A 16664-nucleotide genomic window follows, 5' to 3' on the forward strand; every position below is an offset into this window, starting at 1 on the left:
TTATTTTTGTTACTAGCTACAGGAAAATATCATTATCATGAATCACGATTGGGATTTTCCTATCCAAAGTAGCAAATGTATATAACTTTGGCCAATGATCTCATTTATGGATATTTATCCTAAGAAAGCAATCAGAGATCTATTTAAAAAATCATGTACAAGGAAGTTTGCTACACTATTATTTGCTAGAGTAAAAAATCAGAAATAACTTAAGAGTCACCAATAGAGAATTATTTAATGAAATTGTAGTATGCTACAAAACTAAGTATCATGTACCCATAAAAATGATGCATTAGAATATTTTCAAATGTCATACAAAAATGTCTGTGATTATCTTTATTTGAAAATGTTACTGCTCAGTACTAACAGCAAAAGTCATAGAGTGTGAGCCTACAGGCCAAAGCTCTCCACAAACATGTTTTGCTGGCTTCTCAGTATTTTACGACTGTGAGCCAAGATTTAAAAATTGAAAGAGTAAGTATAAAAATCCAGATTTTCAGTGTTTCTTTATAATTCTGAATATGTGACAACTCTGTGTCCACATTCTCACCCAGCTGTATCTCGACAGTGGAGTACTTGACAGTTTTTCTGATTTTCCCCACTCCAAGGCCTACCAGCTGCACAGTGTGTACATGTTAACTTATGTCAGCTTCCTTCCTTTGCTCTTCAATCCTTTGCCTGGCCCCAATGAAATAATGCATTGATATACACAATGTAATCTAAAACTTTTAAATAGTACATGTGTATGTGTATGAGTGTATTGCATGCTCATGTATGTGTATAGGAAGATAAACGAGATTTCAGAAGCAGTAAAAATTCACAGGTGCTTTCAACCATTCTATAGTCTTTGACAATGGAAGACATATTGATACTGTTCACTGTTTTATCCACTGAAGTCGGCTAGAAGAAACTCATCTCTTGAATAATCAAGTAAAGTGGATGGCCCTTGTGAGTCAAATATAAATGATCCAGAATATTTTTTCTTTGTTTTACTTCTCGAAATGCTCTAATTTGAAAATCGGAAAAAGAAATAATTTTTACTTTTTAATGTCCAAATGCAGATGAAGGTTTCAAAGTAGAGAAAATATACATGAGAGATCAATCTCATGTGATTTTTAAATTAAAAAGAAAGATACAATATCTTTGAGACTTAATGCACCCGTCATTGGCAATGAATTCTGCTCTGCGATATAAAACATAATGCTCTACAGGAAACAATTTATTCTTGTCTGATCTTTGGAATTTTGTTTAGATTTCAGGCTGCCAATGAAAATTCTCAGAATACTCTTCCTTACCCTTGGCAAAGAGTTGCAGCATGTCTTAAAACACGCCCTCTCCAGAAGCCTTTCCTTAATTTCCCTCCCTTCTTGCAGGATTACATAGGCAGCAATTACAGTGATGCTGTAAAACAAGCATGTAAGTCATTGGATCACCATTTAGTTTGTCCACTAAATAAGTCCAGGATGAAATCACTGGCACAGAGGTGTCAGTTAATTGAGGAATTAGACAGCCAGAGGGATAGACTGGGCGAGAAAACACCCTTATTTCAAGGACAAACCTCTGCTATGACATTGAAGAGAATACACAAATGAACTTGCCAAGGAAATTGCTTTCCTTCTCTAATATATGATCTCTTGCTCCAGTGCTACAGCTAGCTTTTAATGAGTTAGTAGGTATATATGGAGCTAGATTGAGAGAATTAGTTCATGCTCGTACGTTTCAATATTGAGAGTGAAATGAAGACACAGATAGCAATTTGAGTCTAATTTTCAAGCCTGCATGGATGAAGGGTCACAGAAGGAAGCTAAGATGTACCAGGATATTGAAGGTGGGAGGATTGAAGATAGTGACAAAGAAAACCACAGCTGACACAAAGCTGAGACCTCTTCCATAAGGCCAACAAAGCCAAACTAGCAAAAATTCAAGAGAGATTAAGCTGTTTTCTTTTTGTAGATACACAGGGTACAGTGTTTAGGAAAATGCAGATCTAAGGGAGAAGTGAGTGACATCATCTCTGACCTCTCAGTCAGCATCATATGGATCCTAAGAGAATTCAAGTAAAATTAGAATCCTAAGACTCTTTTAGAGCTGAAAGAGATGTTAGAGTCAAATGTCCTCATTGCCACAGGGATAAAAATCAAACTCAGAGAAATGAAATAGCATCTCTGGAATGACAATGCACATATTTCAATATCACAGACCCCTTCCCTTTTCATGAGTTTAGATCAACATTGCTATTTAAAAACAAACAGATCAACATGAGAAATGGAGAGGTGGTTTGGGTGGACAACGTGTCTACTTTCAATCTGCCTGAGTTCCTGAAAAAAGCACCATCTTGCATAATTAAATATTTTATTTTTGAGATGAAATGTATTCTAAAGAAGAACCCCTCTCAGAGTACACCCCAAAGTCCTAAATTTAAAAAAAAAACGTGCACATAGTGACTCAGGAGGAGAAAACAACAGAAGTAGCTACCAGTTAGTTAATCACGCCAAATAGGTAGTTTGCAAGAAAGTAAAGGCAGTATCAAATTTTAAAATTATAGAAAAAACCCTCACTTAGATACATTGATAATTTGGGATTGGGGCTTATTTCACATAGTAGGTTTATTTAATTTAGTCATGAAATTTGCCCATGAACGCTATTGCTAAATCATGTACTTCTTTCCCCACCCTGTTTATTTGCTGTTCACTATATAGCCTAACCATGGAAATCAGTTGAGTTATCATTAACAATGCTTATTATTGTTCATTATCCTTCAAAAGTGTACCATCCGGGAGGGGGAGGGAGAGCATCGGGATAAATAGCTAATGCACATGGGGCTTAATACCTAGGTGATGGGTTGATAGGTGCAGCAAACCACCGTGACACACGTTTACTTATGTAACAAACTTGCACGTCCTCCACAGGTGTCCTGGAACTTAAAATAAAATAAAATATTTTAAAACTACTAATAGTTAAACAGAAGTCACACATGACACATTCTTGCTCTGGATATCCATAATCTGCTGGGGTTTGTTCTACATACAGGATAAGTAAACAGAACAGATAGTTCTGTTCCCAATTGCTTCTCGATACTACATAAACGCTGCCACGATCTGCACCCAAGGTTCAATTTCTGGAAGTGTTGGTGAACAGGAAACAACTATTAGCAAATTTATGTATTACAAACTTACAGAGTCCAGAAATAAATGGCGATGAATATAAGAGGATGCGACTTCATGAAAATTGTTATTATATGGAATAAGTACAGCAAAGCTACACAATTCACCTGAGCTTAAGACATTCATGATATGTTTTCTAAACAACAGAAAGTACTAAAACAAATCTCAGACAGACCTATTGCACAGATGACAATTTTACAAACTGTAAAGGTAAGTATTTTTCTACTACTCCCAACCGAGCCAGAGCCAACTATTGCTCTTAGACCTTTAGACCCTCACTCATCAGTATTTTCTTTTGTTCAGCTTATCTTTCATAATTCTTTTTTTCTTTTTTTCTTTTTTTTTTCTGTTTTTTAGATAGAGTCTCGTTCTGTCACCCAGGCTGGAGTGCAGTGGTGCAATCTCGGCTCACTGCAACCTCCACCTCCTGGGTTCAAGCGATTCTCCTGCCTCAGTCGCCAGAGTAGCTGGGATTATAGGCACCCACCACCACGCTCAGCTAACTTTTGTATTTTTAGTAGAGACGGGGTTTTGCCATGTTGGCCAGGCTGGTCTCAAACTCCTGACCTCAGGTGATCCGCCTGCCTTGGCTTCCCAAAGTGCTGGGATTACAGGTGTGAGCCACCATGCTCGGTCTCATAATTCATTATTATTATAAATAAATAAATAAATAAATAAGTAAATAAATAAAAGCAACGAAACCAAATATTTTAAAAGGCTTTCCTTAACCTACCTTTCCTTTAAATCACTTCTTTTTTCTATTTTGCTTTATATTCAGATTATAAAATAGGGGTCTGTCTGTCCACCTTTTTGTTTTTTATCCATCCCAACCCAAGCACTACAATGCATGTAACCAAAACTACCTGTCACAATTTCTTACCCTTTGACTTTTATATCCTTGTGTACTTTATTGAAAATGATTCACCATTTTCCAATTCGTTTAATCCCAGCATATGAAAATATTGTTTGAGTTCTATAGCCACATTGAGCCTTTAAAGTAACCACTTAAGGGTTTGTTTTGTTTGAGAAGGAACGTGTGGTTCATACTTAGAATAAAGAAGCCAGCTATAGGGTGTTAAAAACTTGGTTATAAAACTTGGGATCATATCTAAACAGAAATTAAGCTTTATTTAAGAGGCTTCCAATCTTTATTTTAAAGCACAGCTTGGAAATCTGAGGATGTACTGGGCATTGTGCCAAACATAATGAAAACTCTCCCCACCTCACATCTTCATCCCTGTCCCCTGCAATGCTTGCTTTTGGTCTTTCTGTAGTCTAGCTACTTCCTCCTCCCCGCTCAGACAGAGCTGTTCCCTCTGTGACTTACTAGTTTAGCCCTTGTTTATGTTATGTCGGCTTTACGCACAGTCATTTGTTATTTTAATAACAATAGAAAAAAGAAAAAAAAAACATTGAGCAAAATGGTCAAGCTGTCACCTTTGAGCTTTACAGTGGGCTTTGAAAGCAACCAAACAAGGAAGAGCCAGAGGCAGACTGTTCGTAAGTTACATTCCTAAATGCAGACACAGAGCTGAGGATGCTTTTTCATTAAGAACACGGACTAAGAGGCGGCCTATGATGAGAATGATTCTGTCCTTGGAATACTTGAGCTAAGTATTTCCTTCCCTGTATACAGCCAAGTATGAACCAGAGAGAAGTCTGGTTGGGGGATGCACAGACCTTTCACCTAGGGCTAGGATGAGATTTGGCCGTGGCACACTGGAGAGGGCCTTCTCAGCAGGTTGTGGTGGGCCATCTCATCCCCAAAGGACTAGCAATACAATAGGTCTGTATCGCTTCTCTTGCTATGGGAGGTCAGCTCTAGTCTGGTTATGGCCCCTGAATTCTAGGATGACAAGGCTGTGTCTCATCTGTGGAATAATTTTTCCAGATGAATGTTTTGTAGTAGTCACCACATCATAAACAAAGTTAAGTTTTTTAGCCTAGCCAGTCCCAGCAGAAGAGTAACATGACATGAGAGCCTGGGAAACTGTCCTGTGGGGTTCTTCAGACAACCTACACCATCTCCTACATCCTACACTCGCTGAACATAGAATGGATGAAGGAAAGAATGAACACATATGTAGAAGAGAAGAATTTCGCTAAAAGGAATGAAGTTGTCAAGATAAATAATTAAGAATAAGAAAGAAAAAATATGAGAAAAGCCCATCAAGAACACTGGCATTTAGAAGAAAGAATTTTTTTTTTTTTTTTTTAAATCACAAGGTGTTTTATTTCAATTAGCAAAAGAGTTTAAATGAAATTTTTAAAAAATAGTTGTTTATTTGAAAATAGCATTTAGAGTGATATGTTAAATCAAGTTACAAATTAACTTTATGCATATTCATAGATCAAGCTTTTAGCACTCACAATTTGACATAATGAAATTTCATTATTTTTATATTTTTCAATGATACGTCTCTTAGTTCCATGATTTGTTCAAAATTTGTGGAGGACCAGAAATTTTTCTTTAGTCCCTCAAAAAGATCATCTTTTTCTCCAAAATAAATTGCTTTCAGCAAAAATATAAGTTTAGAATTACTGAATAATCTTTCATAGATCTACAGCAAGAATTTTAAATACAGGTTCACTTGTCTGTGACCTTTTGACCGCTGGGTTAGGAAGAGGATTAGTTGCTAAGTTTTAAATTGACATTTCTTAAAGTTTAGATCAAAGACACCATTTCTGCATAAGAATCAGGATGCCATAGAACAATAGTGAGATTTCTGGAATCCTTAAAATAAGTGAAAGTAAATAATAATTAAGTGACATAGAATAGACTCTTATAATATAAAAATTATTTCACATTACCTACTTTCTTGAGAGAAATAGAGAGTACACGCTTTGTTTCTTATTTTGCTCCTTTTTAAATGCTCTACTTGTTGATTAGAATCAACTGGTAAATTATAATGAACTTAGTAATAGTGACTACTTAACAGTCACTATTATCATGGTTTATTATGTTAAGAGGCTGTTATATTATGTGCCTTTTTAAAAATATTGTGAATGGTAGATTTTATTTTCCACATCTTCTAGATCTTCTAGATGTGGAAAGGGGGTCAACAAATTTAAGCTCACACAATGAGAAAATAACAGAGATAGGCTTCCGTTTCAGGTTTAACTCCAAAGTCTTGTCTACTGTGTTCACAGATGCATCACAGTTATCTGGGTAGAAAGTTACAGAAGGAACAGTTGCATCCCCCATAAAACATGAAGCCAGCATTTCTGCCAGTACATCTCCTAGAAAGATATGCAGCCTGGGGGGGCTTGCTGCTCTCTCCCTCAAAAAGAGGAATCTGAGAATCAAATGCCATTCTTCAAGCTTCCATAATTGCTTACAGGAGTCTTGCTTTGTGAATTGCAAGTTCTCCTTGTAGAGCATGTTGTCACATTCCACTGATGCTTTATGAGAAATTTTCCTTAACCTTTAGAAGAACAGAGACATACTTTCTTTTTTTTCTTCTTATACGTTATTACCCTTTCCTCTTCAACTAACATACTTTGTGTATGCATATGCATGAGTCACACACGTGTGCGCACGCACACACAAACACACACACACACAAACTAGTTAGGTGAAGGAATCCAGTCCCAGGACCAAACCTCTCAGCTTCCTATTTCCTTCCATCTTGTGGTATTCTGGGGTTAGCAAATACTCACAGAATCCTACTCTAATATGTTGTCTTAGAAGTTCAGGCATGTATACTCCTATCCCAGCAGACAACGCATGCTAAACCTACTTTGCTGATGGTAGTATAATTGTTGATATGGTTTGGCTGTGAACCCACCCAAATCTCATTTTGAACTGTAGTTCCCATAATCCCCACATGTCGTGGGAGGGACCCAGTGTGAGGTAACTGAACCATGGGGTGGTTACCAGTGAGTTCTCATGAGATCTGATGATTTGATCAGGGGTTTTTCCCCTTTTGCTCGGCATTTCTCTCCCCTGCCGCCTTTGCTTCCCCTTCTGCCATGCTTGTAAGTTTCCTGAGGCCTTTCCAACCCTGTGGAACTGTGGGTCAATTAAACCTCATTCTTTTATAAATTACCTGGTCTTGGGTATTTCTTCACAGCAGTGTGAGAATGGACTAATTGTGCTTCAAGGAAAAACCACCCTGCCTAGAAGATTTATGAAGCAAGTCCCAATCCATTTGCTGTCTACTGGAAGATCTTCCATTCTCAGGCATTATTTAGGAACGGAAATTGTATTTAAATACATCTGTATGTGAACTACTCACAATTTAGCTACTTTTTATCAGATGACACGGTAGAGATGGGGGCAGAAAAAATGTACTGGGGACATTTCCAAGTCAAGATGGTTTATTTCAAGAAGGGAAATGCCACTATTTTAACATAGCTTTCACACCGGGCATAGTCCACATGGAACCTACTCCCTGATAGAGGTAAAGACTACAGTTTGGTAATTATATCTCAGTCTAAATGGGAGACAAGTATTTGGAGAGTATGGAGATAAAGAGGAGTCAGGGCATTTAAATATTTATATAGTCTCAAACTAAGGGTGTTAGAAGAGGGAAGAGGGTGAGGTCTTTGGAAGACAGGGTGGGCGCAGCATGTGATGACTTATCTTACATATATTCAGTTATGTTGTGATTCCCCTGAGGTCATAAACCAAAAAGTAGTTTCATTTCTAGCAGTCTGGAGAGTTGACTTCCCTGATTTACCACATAAACCTCTTCATTCTCTCTGACCAACTGGCTTTATTTTAATTCTAAATTAGGGCTTTAGATACAAGAATCTTTGCTGAGTTGATGCAGCTTTTTATGTTTCTTCATCTCAATTGCCATTAGATCATTTAGTAAAGACTTTAATCTTCTCCCTGCTCTCATTTTTTCAAGTTTTCATGGGATAACACTGCGGTCATTTGGCTCAGTTCTAGAAATAGTCTGCAATCAAACTCTGGGGAAACAATCATTTTGTCTTTCGAATGGAAACAATAAAAATAGTTGCTTCCCATTACTCTCTACACTTCATTACTATTTTATTTTTGCAGCTTCATTGAATCTGGTATGAATCTTAATTATACGAGGCCTGTGTCATTTCTGTCATTGAAAAGTTAGAAGAACCAAGATTTAGCTATATGGGGGTGAATTAGTTTCTCTGTACCCTATACCTACATTCTAGGATGGCTACTAGAAGAGTGATGGTGTCTATTAAGCTTATAATTAACAGTGCATGTCTTTTAAGAGGCAATGACCAATAATAGTATGTCTATAAAACACAATCCATTTGCTTTACTTTTCATATAAATAGGCATTTTAATGACAAAAGCAACTTTGTTTCTCTCCATAAGCAATGCAGCCTTAAGTAGAGACATGCTTAAAATAAAAATATATTCCTATGTATAACTAAGTGTCCTTGTCTCTACTTAACTGTTATATGCTATCTGAATATTTGTTTTCTATATACTCAGAAAAATGTTTCACTTCTATCTGCACCTCCTAATATTTTCACAACTTCTAATCTCATTTATCCTTATCTCAACTATCCTGGTTTATTCTTCAGAGGAAAAGTACTAACTTCCTCTTTATCTTCTCTCTTCTCCTAAACTGACTTTCGTTCCTCTCTTTAAAGTTGTCCTTGACCTACTATCCAACACATTGCTATGTGCTCTGTCTCAGCTTCCAATGGGCACATGAACCATTGAAAAGGATCCCTAAAAGGATGTTTTGTTTGGAGCTGCTCAGCTTCTCTAAAACAACTGCTTTTATTCTAGAATTTTCTATCATAGTCCTAAAAAGCCTCAATTCTCTGCAAATTTGATTCACATTTTTAATTCAAAGCAATGAATTAACTAATTTAGAGTTATTAAACCAGCAGCCTGCCGACTTTAGGAAAAAACAAAACAAAATTCTAAAAGCCGACTATACAAATTTCCAGTTTCTCAAGACGGTAAGAGAGACGGATTGATTCAAATACAGCTGCCTAATCATAGACAGTCTGTAGCTCTCCAAGAATTGCTTCCATTTTCCTTTCACTCTTCTTCCTTGTGAGAACAAAACAACCTTTAGACAGTGGACTTTCTCCACTTTTGCTGCTGTTTGCTTTAGAGCACATTGTTTAGTCAGCACCATTTACTAGATTACGTTCATCATCAATATTTGAGTTCTGTCAAATCCTTGGTACAGAAAAAGGTGGATGCTGAAGTGCTCTCTTAGATGGAATTTCATTTTTAAAAGTCTAAGGGTTGGGTATTTTCAGGTTTCCTTCTGTTTAAAATTGTCCAGACCTCTTCCTTTTTGGCAGGAGGTGTATATTGTGTGAACAAATTAACGAAAACGTGCCACGGACGTAGTGACTAGGACAAGGGTCCAGTTAAGTCACTTTTACAGCTGTTTCCCCCTCAGTCATGACATTTTTTTTCGGGTAAGTGGTGTTTAGGGTGTGTTTTGAAGAGGAGAAAAGAGAGCTTGGCTGACATGGAGTGGAAGTTTGTCCCAGCGTCACTAAGAATAGTATTATGTTTGACAGGCAGCCAAAACGGCAAGCATGTTTACACTGTCATAAGGACTTGCATAATCCTGATCTTTTTTACTTTGGGAAAAGTCATGAATTCTCTTCTATTTGTAATGATGTGAGGATCAGTTTGCTTTATCAGCTACTTTCATTCTGTTCTATAATTTTTTCTTTTACATTTTTTTTTCTTTTTTATAAAAGTGCAACTCACATCTAGCACTGCACACAAACCTTAAGGGTACAGCTTGATAAAATTAAGTATGTGTTTGGTGTGGCTTTTTTTCCCCAAACATTGTACATAATGCATATCTGGTAAAATCTGCCATCCTATGCTGTAATTTTCTAAAGAAGGACAACTTAAACATCCCTGTAGAATATTTTCAACACATCTTTTCAGACAAAATATAAAAACTCAGTATTGGTGAGGACATGGCTGTCTTATTCTGTGTTTGTTTTTTTTTTTAGTTTTTTTTTTTTATTATTATACTTTAAGTTCTAGGGTACATGTGCACAACATGCAGGCTTGTTACATATGTATACATGTGCCATGTTGGTGTGCTGCACCCATTAACTAGTGTTTTTGAACCTACAGATTGTCAGCCTCAATGTACTGAAGCAGAAACTCACCATCAGTATTTTGTACTTTCTTTACAAGAAGCTACAATGCAGAATCTTAAGAATAGTAAAAAATCAATCAAACAAACAAAAACCAAAAATGTCAGATACAAGCCAGTGGTACGGGAAAGGAGAAAAAGAGAAAGGGAAAGAGAGATACAGATTGAGGAAAGGTTTCCAGGGAGCTATCTGTATTTATTTCACCACATCTGACCAGTCTTGCTCCATGACTTCTCAGCCTTGTTGCTTAGCATGATATTGGCCCATTGTTGTTTTAGAAAATTGGAAATTTCACCAGCAATTTGTATCTCCCCTAGATTGCAAATTCCTTGTTGACAAGAATGTGTTCTGTTTTGTTGGTCACCCATTCCTACTTCACTTCTATCCCCCACAGCCCTTGAGGGCATGTGTGGATCTCCTCAGAAGAGTAATTCAGCAAGATATTTTGAAATAAAGAAAGCAAGCGAGCCATGATTTCTTAGCAGGGCCCCCACTACTCCTTGTGGCCACCACCCCCACCACAACTGCTGTTGTAGTGAGATTCAGGAGCTCATAAAAAAGCTCTAAATATGTACAATGACTCATAATGTGTTGCATGGCTCAAAGGAAAACCAGATTAAAAGAAAAAACAAAAAGTGGAAATTTACTTCATTTTTGTGTGATGTTGTCAAAGCACTCAGACTGTGGAATGTCAATATTGCTAGCTAGCAGGGCTGGACTGTCTCCTAAGCCCCAGGCCAGGATTCTCTTCCATCTGTAAGCAAAATTTAAGGACATTCAAGATTGGTAAGGGTCATTACAATGTAAGCAAACTATGTTATCATCACCTGCATCAATATCAAAACCATGTACCATCAAACCTTTCTTTAGAGAAAGGGGACTTTGCTCCCCAAGACATCCTTAAATAAGTCTCTCCTCAATTTTCTCTCTTTTTCTTTTTCTTATCTTTCTCTCTGGCATCATTAATGGATCCCTAAAAGGATGATTGATTATTGATAACATAATCTCAAGGCATATTTAACACATCCGCCAATGCAGTTTATAAATTAGTGGGATTAATTGAATGTTAAAAGACCTACAATAGGACATGGATTATATACCTGAATGGTCATCTCTCCTACATCAAATAAAAATCATAGCTGGGATGTCATTCATTGAATTATTATACAACATGTTTATTTGCAAATATATAAAATTAAAAATGAATAAGCCTCATTTGCTTTCTCATCAATGATAACCACATCTCATTCTTAAAGTGGGGAAGAGATAATACTTAAGTATCCTTTACTACCATCTGCTGGCTCCTCAGTAGGTGAACCCTTGCTTCCAATGATACTCTGATATTTTCCAGAATTGCTGCCATATTACATGATTATATTTTTTATGTTTTCTATAACAATAATTTGTACTGAAAGCTATGTATCTAAACATAATATTATTGAAATAAACTTGTAATTCTCTTAAAGACATACTATGGTGTTTAGCTCTCATATACAAAATTTGAAGGCTAACATGGGCCTTATCACTACTCTATCAGTTTTGATCATTTGAGCCAACATTGATAAGGCTCATTATCTTATCACTGTTACTTGCTAAGTGAATATGCTACTTTTAAGATTTTCATGGTTGAAAGATGGGCAAGAAATTCCCAAAGAACTCTGCTATTTTTTGATAATGTGTTCAAATCGCAGCAGAATTAAAAAATCTACAAGAAGCATGTATACTGAGATTACATTTTTAAAACAAAAGTTAAAGAAATAGAAACAATTATAAATTAAACGTTACATGAATTCCTCTTAATTTCCAAACTTCCTTCTTTTTCTGAAATTTTTTTATACAATTACATGTCTTCTCTCTCACTGGATTTCAGCTGTTATCAACCATGGATTCATTTTTTTTTTTTTCTTGAGTTTTCTATTTCTTCTAGAAAATGTATTTAATGGGGCAGGTTTTATGCCACTGTGTAATATAGTGGAAATAACATGGTCCCAGGAGTCAGATATACCTAAATTTGAATCACAGCCACTTGCTGAGTCTGTTATAATTATCATCCGTACAACTGGAAAAGATAATAGTCATTTTTTTCAGGACTATTGTGAGAATTAAATAAAATAACACATAAAAATCCCAGCACTCAGATTACTTATGTATTGATAATTCATTATTAGCTTAATACATTAAAAATTCACCTACAAAAGCATTCATCATACATCAGGCAATCTGCCTGACCTCAGCAGTGTGTGAAGAAAATTTCATTTGTTTTTTATTTAATTCTCCACTTGTATCTAAATGTATATCAGAGTTTATTTTTTAATTATATTAATTCTCTCTGTAACAATTCAGAAAAATCTGTCATTGTCAATATTTAGAACTTTTTTTTTTGTCCATTGATGTGGATACTTACATGGGAATCTATTCATTAATTCACATGGTGATATGTTTTATGATGATTAATTTTAAGACAATTTTTTGAACCTTAAATGTCACATATTTTCATGTGCAGAACCCTACTTATTAACTCCCTAGCTTATTGTGAACATCTCCTACCCAAAGCCCCAGTATTGTCCTGGACACAATGATTCTCACTCTGCTGTCTAAACCAAGGTCCCAACTTGATGTCAAGGTGTAGGACTTAGTCATGTCAGTTCAGAAGGAGAAATGCGTAAGTGAGCAGTAGCAGCCACATGAGACTGTTCCTCTGCCAAAGACTACGTATTCATAGTAGAGTCTGGAGTTCGGTGCCCTCGGTTTGAATCTCAAGTAGCTTAATTATTTGATATTCAGTTCAACATTTATAAAAGGAGTATAATAAACATCCTAATCACTTCAGGAGTTGTTTTGGAGAGTAATTATGCTCAAGACATGCGGATTATCATTACCAGTGGTAGTACTGATAATTTAATGTTATCGACAACTTAATATCATTGATAATGACAATTTAGTGCTACCTCTAACCCTGCGCCCCACACCTTCCCACTCTTAAGACAGCTGATACACACACATACACATACACATAATTTTCTGTTCACTCTTAAGAAAGGTGATAATTCTATACTCACTTGTCAAATTTTAACATTAACAGCGTTTGTTTAAAACTTACTACTAATAGATCATAGTTTAGAGACATTATCTCACTTTCATCCTTACTACAACTCTGAAAGAAAAAGGAGGTTATTATTATTCCTGTTCAAGAAAAAAGAAAATTGAGGTTCATGAAATTTAAACGACATGCTCAGAGTCACACACCTAATAATTAAGAGCAAAGATTAGCACCCACACCTTTTCAAGGAAGATGTTAAACTGTGGTTCTGTCTTCCCTGACATGTATAGGAAGTCAAGTAGTGAAGAAACTGATGGCAGAAATATTGTCTTATAAGTTTCCATAGTATTCCAGGCCTTAGTCATAAACAAGACAGTAAAATATCAAATGGGTTATTGCTATACACTTGCCGTCTTAAGATGCTGAGTTCTTGAAGGTCATCTTCATTGTGTAGTCTCATGTGATTATGTTATTTCATCAACTTTTATTGCTTTAACACCACCCTACGATGCCACACCAGAACTAAAAACTTTTACGGAAATTTAAAGAGTAGAATCAATGTGCAGTTTGCAGGAGGAAACTGCTTTCTTTAGAGGAAGAGGAGCAATTCTACACGGCCTGTGCATTATGCTGACAGAAAGAAATGACAGCCTTCCACTGCTTGCGACTGCTTCTAAGAAAAATGCTTTCCACTTTTACATACCGTATTAGTATAATCAAGCAAATATTATAACTCTAAAATTTCAGAGACTGTAATAGCAACTAAGTTTGTTAACACTACATAAATTTATTGTGTTCCACCTGAGTAAGAATTCCAGTTTACTGGAAACCAAATGTCCTAAACTAGCAACCTCCGAGTGTAGTTCATCACTGTCCTGCTGCCTAACAATTCTACGCATTACTGGAGAGAGTATAATTCTTCAAAGGGGAAGGGAAACAGAGCAAGTGTGTATAACTGCAAGCTAAGGATGTTGGTTTTAGTTGTAGATTATTTACTCATTAGCTTTGTGATTGTGATCAAGAATAAGTTGCTTTAACCATTTGTGCAACATCAGTTTTCTTTACAAGTAAAGGGGATGACAGAACCTGTTCCATAAATTTTATATAATTCTTAATGTTAAGTGAGATATATATATTTGAAGCATGATATTCAACTTCTCCAATACCAAATCTGTATTAGTTAGAATCTCCAGAGAGACAGAACCAATAGGATATGTGCATGTGTGTGTATATATATAGACACATGCAAATATATATACACATACATATGTGTAAATATATGTATATACATATGTATGTGCATATATAATATATATTTATATACACATATATACACAATATATACACATATATAAATATATAAATATATGTATATATAAATATGTGTATATGTTGTGTATATATGTACACATATATATTTATATGTGTATATGTACACAATATATACATATATTTATATGTATACATATATTTTTATATATATAGACACACACACACACACACGCATATATATATATGAGGGGATTTATTAGGCGAATTGACTCACGTGTTTATGGTGGCTGAGAAGTCCCATGACAAGCCATCCACAAGCCTGAGACCCCAGGATGCATGGTTCAGGCTAAGTTCAAACGCCTCAGAACCAGGGAAGAGGATGGTGTAAGTCCTAGACTGAGGCCGAAAGCCTCAACACCCTAGGGTTGCTGGTGTAAGCCCTGGAGTTCGAAGCCTGGTCTGCCTGGAATTCTGATGTCCAAGACCACAGAAGAAAAGTCTACCACAGTTTCAGAGAGAGATCAAGTCACCTTCTGAAATTGTTCTCACTGGGCTCTGGCCAATTGGATGGTGCACTCCAACACTGAGGGCAACATTCCCCATCTAGTCTACTCACACTCAAACACGAATTGCCTCTGGAAATATCCTCACAGACACATCTGAATTAATATTTCATCAGCTTTCTAGGTATTCCTTAATTCTGCCAAATTGACACCTAAAATTAAGTTCACAAGTCCACCACTTGTCAGCCTAGTGATCATGTACATCTCCTCAAACTATATGTTATTTCCAAATAAAAACAGTAACAAGGTTCCACGTAACACGATGCAGGCAACGTGATGTGACTATCCTCCACACAAGCGAAATGCCAATCCCTCTTCCAGAATTCAGCTTTCAGGATTTCAACATTCAGGATTTTAATCTTTCAGGATTGTAATTTTGGGAATTTTGGACTTTAGCAATTTAGATCCTCATCAAACTAGTTGATTTCAAATCCCTACTTTTCAACGTAAGTGTTATTCATTATTCTCCAGAGGAAATAATCAAAAATCTTTTAAAAACTAGAATATAAGTCCTATGCTTTATGAAAATTATGAATAAATAATTAAAATGCAGAGCCAATATATACATTTTTGGTATTTTTCAAACTAAGTGGATTAATATTAACATTTCATGAAACAGATACACATATAGCTCGACTCCAAACTGTCCATGAATTTATCTAACAGAGAAAAAGGTGCTTGTAAGCAAGTCACAATTCTGATCTTATAGTTGACTGAGCTATTAAGAAGTTGTTGGAATAAGAACTGGGATAATAAAATGTTTTTGTTCAAATAAATTACCATGAATACACAATTGTATGATTAATTGCAAAAAAGGATTGTCAAAGAGAAACCCGATTAAGATAATTCAACTGATCTAAGTTGCATTCCATTAGCATCATTTCCCTGACTAAGCTCTTCAATGTTTCCCAATGAGCTGCAGGCATATAATACATACATATGTAATATTATATATAATCACCTTTTTGCTTAAATAAAATTATATTCTATAATAATCTATGTCTCACTATGATTATGTCATCTTCTAACTATATAACTTTCCACAGCAATGCCAGGACACAAATATCTGCCTGTTTTAATAGCTGCATAATATTCCATTGTAAGAGTATTCCACAACATATTTAACCAATCTCTTGTCAATGAATAGTTTTAATATTTCTAGGGATTTTTTGCTATAAAAACATTTCTGAGTGGATGTACTTGAGTAGACCTCTTTGTACATTTTTATGACTATATCTGAAAGACACATTCCTAGATGTGGCATTCCTGAGACAAGTGTTTCCTAATAAATTTTTATATAGATTTAAAGTTCTATAGATATAGATAAATTGTCCTTCATGGTGATTATCCCACTAGTCCCACCGAAAGTATTCAATACTACCATCAATACTACGGATGGAAAAATGTTTTTCACAGTTTGGATTTGCATCTTTAAACTGTGGGGTTGAGTATCATTTCATATGTTTAAAAGTCATTAATGTTTAATTTTTCTTTGATTGAACTACTACATCAATGTTTTAGATTACTCATTTTTCA

This window comes from Chlorocebus sabaeus, chromosome 21, assembly GCF_047675955.1.
Source record: "Chlorocebus sabaeus isolate Y175 chromosome 21, mChlSab1.0.hap1, whole genome shotgun sequence".
In the NCBI taxonomy this organism is placed as follows: Eukaryota; Metazoa; Chordata; class Mammalia; order Primates; family Cercopithecidae; genus Chlorocebus; species Chlorocebus sabaeus.